Source organism: Schistocerca americana, chromosome 1, assembly GCF_021461395.2.
Source record: "Schistocerca americana isolate TAMUIC-IGC-003095 chromosome 1, iqSchAmer2.1, whole genome shotgun sequence".
Taxonomy (NCBI): Eukaryota; Metazoa; Arthropoda; class Insecta; order Orthoptera; family Acrididae; genus Schistocerca; species Schistocerca americana.
The window spans coordinates 741,740,268-741,752,974 of NC_060119.1; positions in this window are offsets into that span (position 1 = coordinate 741,740,268).

Sequence of the window (12,707 nt, forward strand, 5' to 3'; positions counted from 1 at the left end):
GAAAGCGAACTTAACTACTCTCCAAGGTCTGTGAATTATACTCACCGTATGGCTGTATTGTGCCAAAATGCACGCTGCAGAAGTGCTGTTCCTTCGTGCAGGGAAGGTAGTCAGCATTCTGTCGCTACGTGAAAGTGCTGCATGCCCAACCGTGATGCAACGCCAAGTTCATCCGTCCTCTATAGCTACTGTCCACGCATTCGATCAGGACACCTCCACGCCGAAAAAGACAATGCGGACAGCCATGCATCCAAATGCCTAGCTTCTCTTGTGACGGTCACTTACGCCCTCCTGATATCTTCTGACCAAACAGTGCTGATTTCCAGTACCAAAATTAAGAAATATTGCTGCTGAATCACGAGGTTTCCCTCCAATGAGAGAATCCCGCCGAACTATCGCGTCCCCTTCAGACGCCAACTGCAGCAAAAACATTTTACCTGTTACCAAGAAACACATTGACTTCAGAGCTGTGCTCTTTACGTCGCACAGTACTATGCCAATTCTGCGTTCTCCCGCCTATGCCGTTAGCCTCACACCACAGGGATCGAGATATAAACTAAGAGCCACTATGAGGCCAGTCTGTTTCTGTAGCCCCAGCTTCCTATAAAGGGTAGGTGGCTTCTTCATTGGTCGGCAAAACACAGAAAGGCGTCCACACCTTCTCAACTCGGTGCCACACTGCTCACCGACGTGAGACTGTGGAGTCGTATAGGTCGACAATATTCATCATTTTGATTTGCAGCTCCTTGTGTTGGCCGTGTTTGTAGTTAAAATTGTGGGATGTGAGGCTGCCAGTTATCCAAAACACGGTTTTTTCTCAGTACCCAAACATGTTTCGGCACCACTGTCCCATCATGAGTGGGTTTCCATTTTTATTTATTCTGTAATGTGAACATTTTTGTTTATTGATTATAAAATTATGTGGATCTTTAGTTCGAACAATAGATCGTTTCTTTTTGTAAATACCATTGCAAAACGTTTTAAAAACGAATATAGGCGCGAAAACTAAATTACAGTCTAGAAGAGAGGTTAATTCCCAGCAAAAAACTTTCTCATCAACGTCGTTTGTTTCCAGATGACAAGCTACCAGTAGTAAATAACACACGAGTGATCCGGAAAATTCACGCACACCAAATGTAAAGGTATTTACACTACTGGCCATTAAAATTGCTACACCACAAAGATGACGTGCTACAGACGCGAAATTTAACCGACAGGAAGAAGATGCTGTGATATGCAAATGATTAGCTTTTCAGAGCATTCACACAAGGTTGGCGCCGGTGGCGACACCTACAGCGTGCTGACATGAGGAAAGTTTCCAACCGATTTCTTATACACAAACAGCAGTTGACCGGAGTTGTCTGGTGAAACGTTGTTGTGATGCCTCGTGTAAGGAGGAGAAAAGCGTACCATCACGTTTCCGACTTTGATAAAGGTCGGATTGTAGCCTGTCGCGGTTGCGGTTTATCGTATCGCGACATTTCTGATCGCGTTGGTCGAGATCCAATGACTGTTAGCGGGATATGGAATCCGTGGGTTCAGGAGGGTAATACGGAACTCCGTGCTGGATCCCAACGGCCTCGTATCACTAGCAGTCGAGATGACAGGCATCTTATCTGCATGGCTGTAACGGATCGTGCAGCCAAGTCTCGATCCTTGAATCAACAGATGGGGACGTTTGCAAGACAACATCCATCTCCATGAACAGTTCGACGACGTTTGCAGCAGCATGGACTATCAGCTCGGAGACCATGGCTGCGGTTACCTTTAACGCTGCATCACAGACAGGAGCGCCTGCAATGCTGTACTCAAAGACGACCCTGGGTGCACGAATGGCAAAAGGTCATTTTTTTCGGATGAATCCAGGTTCTGTTTACAGCATCCTGATGGTCGCATCCGTGTTTGGCGACATCGCGGTGAACGCACATTGGAAGCGTGTATTCGCCATCGCCATACTGGCGTATCACCCGGCGTGAAGATATGGGGTGCCATTGGTTACACGTCTCGGTCACCTCTTGTTCGCATTGACGGCACTTTGAACAGTGGACGTTACATTTCAGATGTGTTACGACCCGTGGCTCTACCCTTCCTTCGATCCCTGCGAATCCCTACATTTCAGCAGGATAATGGACGACCGCATGTTGAAGGTCCTGTACGGGCCTTTCTGGATACAGAAAATGTTCGACTGCTGCCCTGGCCAGCACATTCTCCAGATCTCCCACTAATTGAAAACGTCTGGTCAATGATGGCCGAGCAACTGGCTCGTCACAATACGCCAGTCACTACTCTTGATGAACTGTGGTATCGTGTTGAAGCTGCATGGGCACGTGCACCTGTACACGCCATCCAAGCTCTGTTTGACTCAATGCGCAGGCGTATCAAGGCCGTTATTAAGGCCAAAGGTGGTTGTTCTAAGTACTGATTTCTCAGGATCTATCCACCCAAATTGCGTGAAAATGTAATCACATCTCAGTTGTAGTATAATTTATTTGTCCAATGAATACCCGTTTATCATTTGCATTTCTTCTTGGTGTAGCAATTTTAATGCCCAATAGTGTATAAAAAGAAACGATCTATTGTTTGAACTAAACATCGACATAATTTTATAATTGTTAAACAAAACTGTTCACATTACAGAATAAATGAAAACGAAAACCCACTTATGATGGCACAGTGATGCAGAAACATGTTTGGGTGCTGAGAAAAAATTGTCTTTTGCATAACTGGCTGACCTCACATCTAACAATTTTAGGTGGACAATAGTTTGCCACCCTATGCTAGAGGCGTTCTGGCCTCTGTTCGAAAAATGCACTACCGGGTGGCCAGTTCTTGCCTCTGGCAGTCCTGTTTGGCCATCGAGCTCCTGCTCTTCGTTTCAAGTCCAACACGCTGTTTATTTGCATGATCACCAGAAGCTTCTAGAGCCCAGTGAGATCATCACTGAGTAAATAAAAGAAAGAAACGACAATGATGTAGGGCACCATACTCACTGGCGTTACGATTCCCACTTATCAACTGATGTTCTTACTGTCAGCCTCTGAATTACAAAGCCACACTCTAATTTTGATGAAAACGGATAGAGTTGGCTGCTGAGTTAGCAGCTAAGTCGTCTATCGAATAAATATCTTAGAGTTTGTAGCTACAAATATGCTCGATCTTATTGGCGATGGCAGTATAGAAACAGAGATTAGCGATCATGATGTCATTACAGCAACTACGATTACAGAAGTTAATAAATCAATCAAGGTAGCTAGGAGAACATTTCTGTTAGATAAAGCGGATAATCAGTTATTAGCATATCACTTAGGCAGTGATCTGACATCACTTAGTTCCAGTTAGCTGGATATAGAGAAATTAGGGGCAAAGTGTAAGACGGTTGTAAACCGTTGTCTGGAACGTTATGTGCCTAAGTGGATATAGGATGGAAAAGACCCACCATGGTTTAATAACGAAATTCGGGGCATGCTGAGGAAGCAAAGGCTCTTGCATTCTCGGTTCAAAAGGGAAATAACAAAGGACGACAAGCGAAGACTGGCAGAGATTCGCGCGTCTGTGAAAAGATTTATGCGCGAAGCATGTAACAGGTACCATCGTCACAGCTTAGCAAAAGATGTGATAGAGAACCCGAGAAAATTCTGGTATTATATAAAACCACTCAGTTGGTTTAAGGCTGTCATTCAGTCCAGTCTGGTGTGACAGTTGAAGACAGCAAAACCAAAGCCGATGTTTTAAATTTTACGTTCAAGAAATCGTTCACGCAGAAGGATCGTAAAAACATACCGTCATTTGACCATTGGGCAGACTCCCGTATGAATGATACAGTAATAAGTACCCCTGGAGCAGAAAAACAACTGAAAGATTTGAAAATAAATAAATCACCAGGACCGGCTGGATTCCCAGTTCGATTTTACAAAGAGTACTCTACGGTATTGGCCCCTCACCTAGCTTGCATTTATCGTGAATCTCTCGCACAGTACGAAGTCCCAAGAGAGTGGGAAAAGGAGCAGGTGACTCTGGTATATAAGAAAGGTAAAACAACGGATTCACAAAATTACAGTCCAATATCCCTAACTTCTGTTTGCTGCAGAATCCTTGAACATATTCTCAGCTCGAATATAACAAACTTTCTTGAGACTAAGAAGTTTATGTCTACACATTAGCATGGTTTCTGACAGCGTCACTCATGCGAAACGCAGCTTGCCTTTTCTCACATGATATACTGCGTACAGTGTATGAAGGGCAACAGCAGATTCCATATTTCTATATTTCCGGAAAGTATTTAACACGGTACCCATTGCACGCTGCTAATGAAGGTACGGGCGTATGGAATAAGCTCACAGATATGTGAGTGGCCCGACAACTTCTTAACCAACAGAATCCAGTATGTTGCCCTCGACGGTGAGCGTTCATCAGAAATAAGGGTATCGTCAGGAGTGTCACAGGGAATGAAATAGGACCGCTGTTGTTCTCTCTCTCTCTCTATATATAAATGATTTGTCGGACAGGGTGGACAGAAATCTGCGGTTGGTTGCTGATGATTGTATAGTGTAGGGTAAGGTGTCGAAGCTGAGTGACCGTAGGAAGACACAAGCTGACTTACACAAAATTTCCAGTTTGTGTGTTCAATGACAGCTAGTTCTAAATTTAGATAAATGTAAGTTAAAGCGAATAATTGGGACGATCGAATCTTTAATGCTCAGATTCAGTATTACTAGCGTCCTGCTTGACACAGTCAAGTCGCTTGAATACCAGCGCGTAACGTTGCAAAGCGATATGGAATGAGCAAGTGAGAACTGTGGTAGGGGAGGCGAATGGTCGGCTTCGGTTTACTGGGAGAATTTTAGGAAAAAGTTATTCACCTGTAAAGGAGTCCGCATATAGGATGCTGGTGCGATCTGTTCTCGATTACTGCTCGAGCACAGACAACGAGCTGTAACCCAGCGTAGAAAATTGTAGGGAAGCACAACAGGCTGCCTTCTACGGCGAGGATATTGGAAAGATGGTACATCACTACGACAGATGTCAAAGTCAGAGCGGCGATTACCTAGAGAATTAGCTGGAAAGTTTAGCAAACTGCTGCAAACAAAATAGTTTTGAAACTCCCCGGAAGATTAAGACTGTATGCCTGACCGGGACTCGAAACCGGAACCTTTTGCCTTCTGCGGGCAAGTGCTCTACCAGCTAAGCTACCAAAGCACGACCGACGACCCATCGTCATTGCTTTGCTTCAGCCAGTACCTAGTGTCCTACCTTCCAAAGTTCACAGAAATTCTCCTACGGGTTCTAGTCGGTCCGGCGCAAGGTTTCAATCTGCCGGAATTTTCGTATCCGAGCTCACTCCACCACAGTGTGAAAATTTCGTTGTGAAAACAGTATTGATTTTCATTGTGGTTTCCATTTAGCGACCGACAGTTCCTTACTTTCCGAATAGCCACCGTACGTATGGTTCAAAGATGCAGGCTGCTGTACTCCAAGGAAATCAACATGGGCTTGAACGATGTGATCGGTACCACCATACTTAGCATGAAGGGTCCGTTTCATTTCGTAGTACGTTTGACAAGTGACACCTTCAACCACTTATCTCGGCTCCCTCTCCTAATATCTAGGCAAGATCACATTTTTGTGATCCGCGACGATTCCTGTATTTTGAACTATGGAAAATGAAAGCTGTTCTCAGAAACAAGACCAGGGCTCTGCATCGTCCGAAAATGGCTCAATTCCGATGGGCGGCAGCTTAGCGGAGCGCGCATGTGGTGTGGCAATGGCAGGAGGCTCAGCTGAAGCGACAGATAGTTGCCTCTCCTTTATGCTCGCAGCTTTTAAAATACTGCGTTCGGAGTTGTCAGTATATTCCTCGCAAGTTGCAACGTCGGTCTTGTAGGCGGTGTCTGAGAAGACATGGTCGGCACTGTTTGATTTCACCATTGTTGCCGAATGCGATATGGATTTTAGTCATCACGTGGACTACTGTAACTGAAGGCGTTTATAGCAGTTACAAAGCAGATAATGTTACTTCTCGCCTGTATCCTACTGCGTTTAAGTTGTGCAGCACCATAGCTGCGTATTTGTTGGCCATTGTATTATTTTTAGTGTGACTTCCTGTTCAAATTCTGTAGCTGTCTGGTAATGTGAAGATCCGAGTGTATTAGTGCCGCTAACTTCAACGATATTTGCGGAAGTGGCCAGTGGGCAGCGTAAGTGGGGTCTGGAAGATGATGTGAAATGTCTGCTATTTAAATGACTGTTGTGCTTCAGCTCTAACTACAGCGTGCAGCTTTAGTAGGACGTAAAAGCCAGAGCCAGAGTTAGTGCAAGGGGCGCTCGTCTTCCGGTGAGCAGGCTAGGAGTTGAGTTTTACCATAACCCCTCTACTACCAGGAATTTTTTGTTTCACTGAGTACGACTGGGTTCATACAGCCCCCAAGTAATTTACACTGGATATATTGGCAGTATCTTAAAGAAGTAACACAAAAAACGTAACAGTAATGATTCCATTTTCATAAATAATGCTTTCAAGGAACAAAAAGAAATTTGGACTGAGATCATATTGACAGCAGTGGTATTCAGTGCAAAAAAAACCATGAACAAAATTTTAATGGTTGTAAATGTGCTACTCAACAAAACATCACGGGATGCAATTGACTCAATGCGCTACTGAATAAAACATCACTGGATGCAACTGACTCAGGGGGGGAAAGTCATACTTTGAAAACAACGAAGAAATATATTTCATAAGTGCTTATGGGATCATGTTAACTCCAGTGGTACCAGGAGGTAACTCACAGAGAGCGCTCAGTTCAAAGCAACATACAAAGCTGTTTAATTCAGAGACACGTTTGCCATTTCCCTGGAAGCTGGAAGCAGATGCAATGGTAACTTCTTTGTACGATGGGTTGCTTCTCTTTCCAAGAACACTTTTCTCAGGCGAGTGTCTACTCAGAAAGTAACGGGGGGGACTTCCAGTGAATGTTCGTGTTAGTTTACTTACCAAGCTTCGGCACGAAGTCATATATACGAGTGTATTCAGCTACCGTAAAAACAGTTGACACTTACTTCAGCGCTACATTTATTAACGTCAAAATATATGGGTAAATACAGACTCATGGAACTACATACTGTATTAATCGCAGATATTACCACACTTTCCCACTGTGCCACCACAGGCGCCACATCATTCAGTTCTGTCGAAGGCGGACAAGCTCGTATGCCTGTCGCTGAAGGATATTTTTCTACTTACTGACGCATTACCTGCTAGATTAATTACACAAAACATATGGGCGGTTGGTGATAGTAACATTTCACACTCTTTCAGGCAAATTGAAAGTGCTAATTGCGCAACTCTTGTTTTCCGTGTACTGTTGTTTTTCCGTTTTTGTCTCTCGCTCGGAGTACGTCGTGTTAAAATCACGTCATGGTCACTAAAGTGTTCCGGACTCGGAACACTGGCACAACAGAACATAAGAATAAAGTTCTGTCTCTATTTATTCAAAAAATTATTTTCCTTAACTTAACTCAAATGGTGTCGTTTGATCGATACTGAAGCTCAGGGCAAAGTTCAGAACTGTCAATAACTTGCAAGAATATCTTACACTAAACGCGAAGTCCACTGAAAGTGTGATTACACAATCCTATTACTAGAACACCCAACAATATTCTCCGTGATATGACACAGTCCCACAAATTGACTGAACACTCAAAAATCTTGAAGTCTGAGATCCATCAGGCAGGCGTAAACTGAACAGAATGAAACTTAACGTTCGACAATACTAGCTCAGTTGGTAGAGCACTTGCCCGCGAAAGGCAAAAGGTCCAGAGTTCGAGTCTCGGTCGGGCACACAGTTTTAATCTGCCAGGAAGTTTCATATCAGCGCACACTCCGCTGCATAGTGAAAATCTCATTCTGGAAACATCCCCCAGGCTGTGGCTAAGCCATGTCTCCGCTATATCCTTTCTTTCAGGAGTGCTAGTTCTGTAAGGTTCGCAGGAGAGCTTCTGTAAAGTTTGGAAGGTAGGAGACGAGGTACTGGCAGAAGTGAAGCTGTAAGTACCGGGCGTGAGTCGTGCTTCGGTGGCTCAGCTGGTAGTGCACTTGCCCGCGGAAGGCAAAAGGTCCCGAGTTCGAGTCTCGGTCGGGCACACCGTTTTAATCTGCCAGGAAGTTTCAATACCAGAATAATTTCTAACTTCCTTCAGTCTCATTGCAAGAGTCCAACAGTACCGAATGACACGAACAGTTCCAATGAGCCGTCTCCGACCTATGTGCTATAGGCTGGGCAAAAACATTTTGTTACAATGTTGTCGCTAATATTTAAGAATAACTGCTTCGTAACATAATGCTACTAGAAGTCTACTTCTTGATATGGGTCGTAGCAGGAAACCAAACAATTTTATTGCAAATTGTCGGTCGAAAGTACCTATCGAAGGGATTTCAGTGAACAATTAATTTTTATTCACGCAATAATAAACTACGTTTCTGTGCTCCAAAACTTACTTGCTTTAGTTCTGTTACTAAGTACAGAAGTTTTGGATATTTTTAATGCTGTTAAAGTGTATAGTGTCAAAATCGGTGGTTTTCGAAAATTGCCAGCCGTTTCTACTAGTATTTTACTAGCTATGATCGGTAGCGTAAATAGCTTCGTTGGTCAGTTATGAAAAAACGGAATAAATTATTTTAACTTTCCATTGTGTTATCCATCAGGAAACGCTATGTGAGAAAAGTGTTAGAATGATATCCGCAATGAAAAATGTAATGAAAGTTACGAATATGGTACTCTGAGGAAATTCATCACTATTTCATTGAAAGTTAAGCAGTTTTTGGGAGAAGATGTATTCTATGGAGACAGAATTCTTTACTCCGAAAGTTGTTGGTTGAGTGCAGGAAACAGTTTGCTTATTTTCTTTCCTTTAGAATCAAATGGTAAAATCGGATACTTCGGAATTTGAAAAGGTTCGCCTTTCTTTTTCAGAATTAGAATTTCTAACAAATGTTACAGATCACTTAAATAATTTAAATGTAAGCTTGCTTATAGGAAGTAGGTAGGGCTCCCAATCCAGGACGACTGACTGTCGTCGCTCCAATTAGACGGCGTGGCTGTGGCTGCGGTGAGTCCTTTACGGTAGCGCATGGGTCGAGATGGAGGAGAAAACACTCGTTGGAGGGAAACGACACGTGAGCAATGCTTCGCCAGGTCTGCATCACACACACATCAAAAACGTTTTGCATCACCTCGGTTTCCAGAACTCCTGAAGAGAGACGTTGACTGTGGATATTGTATCACAGACACAGTCCCTTCGACTGTTCAGAGACGTCACTAAACCCACACAAAAATGTAAACATCTATGCATGAGCAGCGCTTATTAGAAGGAGGGAGTGTCCGACAGCCGATCAGTTCCAGTTATTCCATCAGGGAGGAGGTACACGGTTCTTGTTGGCTGTAGTTCCACCATGCCTAGACGGTCAATACCGTGGTTCGATCGCGTCCGCATTGTTACTTTGTGCCAGGAAAAGCTCTCAACAAGGGGAGTGTCCAGGCGTCTCGGAGTGAACCAAAGCGATGTTGTTAGGACACGGAGGAGATAGAGAGAGACTCGAACTGCCGATCACATGCCTCACTCAGGCCGTCCGAGGGCTACTACGGCAGTGGATGACCGCTCGGAGGAACCCTGACAGCAACGCCACCATGTTGAGTAATGCTTTTCTTGCAGCCACAGGACATTGTGTTACGACCCAAACTGTCCGCAATAGGCTGCATAACGCGCAATTTCACTCCCGACGTCTCGGCGAGGTCCATCTTTGCAAACACGACACCGTGCAGCGCGATACAGATCGGCCCAACAACATGCCGAATGGGCCCCTCAGGACTGGCATCACGTTCTCTTCACCAATGAGTGTCGCGTATGCCTTCAACCATACAATCGTCGGAGACGTGTTTGGAGGCAACCCGGTCAGGCTGAATGCCTTGGACACATTGTCTAGCGAGTGCAGCAAGGTGGAGGTTCCCTGCTGTTTTGGGGTACGCCGCCGGTGGTCATGGAAGACGCCATAACGGCTGTACGATGCGTGAATGCCATCCTCCGACCGATAGTGCAACCATATCGGCAGCATATTTGCGAGGCATTCGTCTTCATGGACGACAGTTCGCGACTCCATCGTGCACATCTTGTGAATGACTTCCTTCAGGGTAACGACATCGCTCGACTAGAGTGACCAACATGTTCTCCAGACATGAACCCTATCGAACATGCCTGGGATAGATTGAGAAGGGCTGTTTATGTACGACGTGACCCACCAACCACTCTGAGTGATCTACGCCGAATCGCCGTTGAGGAGTGGGACAATCTGGACCAACAGTGCCTTGATGAACTTGTGGGCAGTATGCCACGATGAATACAGGAATGCATCAATGCAAGAGGATGTGGTACTGGGTACTAGAGGTACCGGTGTGCACAGAAATCTGGACCAACACCCCCAGAAAGTCTCGCTGTGTGGTGGTATAACATGCAATATGTGGTTTTCATGAGCAGTAAAAAGGGCGGAGATGATGTTTTATGTTGATCTCTATTCCAATTTTCTTTACAGATTCCGCAATTCTCGGAACCGAGGTGATGCAATTTTTTTTTTTAATGTGTGTACTACCTGGCGTGTTGTGGAAGTCTCAAGGCGCCGACGCCACCCTGCAGCACAGCCATGCGGGCTGCAGCAAGCACAGTCCCTGCGACTCAACGATTGCACAGTACAGTAAGCCAAGAAATTTGCGTCAAACACGAAAGCAGGTGGTGCGCGTAACCGCAGTAGGAGTTCCTCCTGTTATGAACCTTTTGCTGCATTCGCCGTGTCACGTGCGGCCAGTCGACTGGAAGCATACCACCGCCATGAGAGTATTTACGACCGCAGCGGCCCCGATCCACGTAGTTCCGCCGCAGCAAGTCAACCCATGCCTTACGCTGCGGAACTATCACCGCTTCCGACCGCATGACGCTTTCGTCGTCACCAACGTATTTCTGATCTTTTCCACATATTGAGCATACCGCATATGTGCAGTTAAAGACTTTTCTCTTTCATGTCTCAGGTACCTTTTCTTCTTTTAACTTATTCACTTAAGCACGTCGTTCGTCATGAGAATAACGGCCGTGTGTTCCCTCACGGAGTGAGGAAAAATGTCGCCCAAAATTACTACCTTTGTTTTACTTAAGCAATTTTCACTTGTACATATTCAACGTGAAGATTTACGAAAAAAACTTAATCCCCTACTCATCACTGAAAACACGGTTTTCATTGTTTTTTTCTTTTCGGCATTGTCAAAAACTGTACTACCATAGTAACAACCAGAACTGAAACCAGAATAAGAACGACAGTTAAAACCAAAATGACAATCTGAGTGGTAAACTGTAGACGGATATTGAGGAGGGTGAATCTGGATACATCGTCAAGAGCAACCAATGCCAGTCAGGGTGAGTGAGTGTACCGATATACTTTGAGGAAGCGGTCAAAGGATGATGCTGCCACTCTCAACTGCAGCCAAACAAGCGTATCGTATGCTACGGCGTGGACGTGAACGCACAGTGCTAGTAGAGATGGAAGGGGAAACACTCGCTGGAGCTGAATGGTTCATGACCCTCGCTTTACCGGGCCTGGTATAATGAAAAGGGTAGGTATTGCATATGTTTTACTTGTGGTAAGGCGTGGAAGTTTGTCACTGACAGAACCGCAGCGGCATGGTTATTATCATCCTACCCATGTACCAGAGTCTACGAGTATAATGTGCCATATTAGTAGAATACCAGTTCCAGAAAGAAAAGTAAGAACGAGACACATTTCATACAAAACTTTTAGATTAAGACTGGTCCATGGCTTATACGAAAAGGTAAATAATGGAATTTAATCCAGAAATTACACTGATGAAACAAAACATTATCTCCACTGCCCGCTGGGAGACTGAATGCCACCTGAGGACGTGGCGGACACACGGCACGAGAAGGAAAGGATGTAAATTGAGTAGAGATGTATGGGGGAACGCGCTACGTATTATAAGAGACGCAAATGGTGAACTGCCCTGGTATAAGCGACGTCAACAAAGGGCTGATTATGGTTCCTCGCGGCTAGGAAAGAGCATCTCGGAAGCAGAGATGCTGGTCGGCTGATCTCGTGTCGTGAGCATGTATGGGAAATGGTTCAAAGGCGGTGAAACCACGGGTAAACGATACGGTGTCGACGTCCTCGCTCCATCACAGAACATGGAGGATGGAGGCTCACCCGCTCTAATGCAGGATATGCGGTGAACTGTGGCACATTTGACTACAGAGGGTATGCTGGTGTAGGCACAGTTGTTGCGGAGCACACTTTTCAGTGTCACTGTTTAAAATGCAGCTCCATACCAGAGATCCCCAAGTGTTTCCATTTTTGTCCACGACATTGTGAATTATGATTGCAGTGGACACAGGTTCATGGAGATTACTCTTTGGATCAGTACAAAAGCGTGGTCTGGTCGGGTAGTGACATTTATTGTTACAGCAGATCGATGCAGGCGAATGGTGGTCGAAACATGCTCTGCATTAGGGATGCTGGTCAGTGGAGGTAGTTATGCCATGAGGGACTTTGACTTCTGGTTTTATTGTGGTTGGGGTAGTAATCGAAAACCATAATTATAATAATCGAAGGCATCATTGTGGTTGTGTGGACTATGTTAATCTCATTGCGAAACACGTGC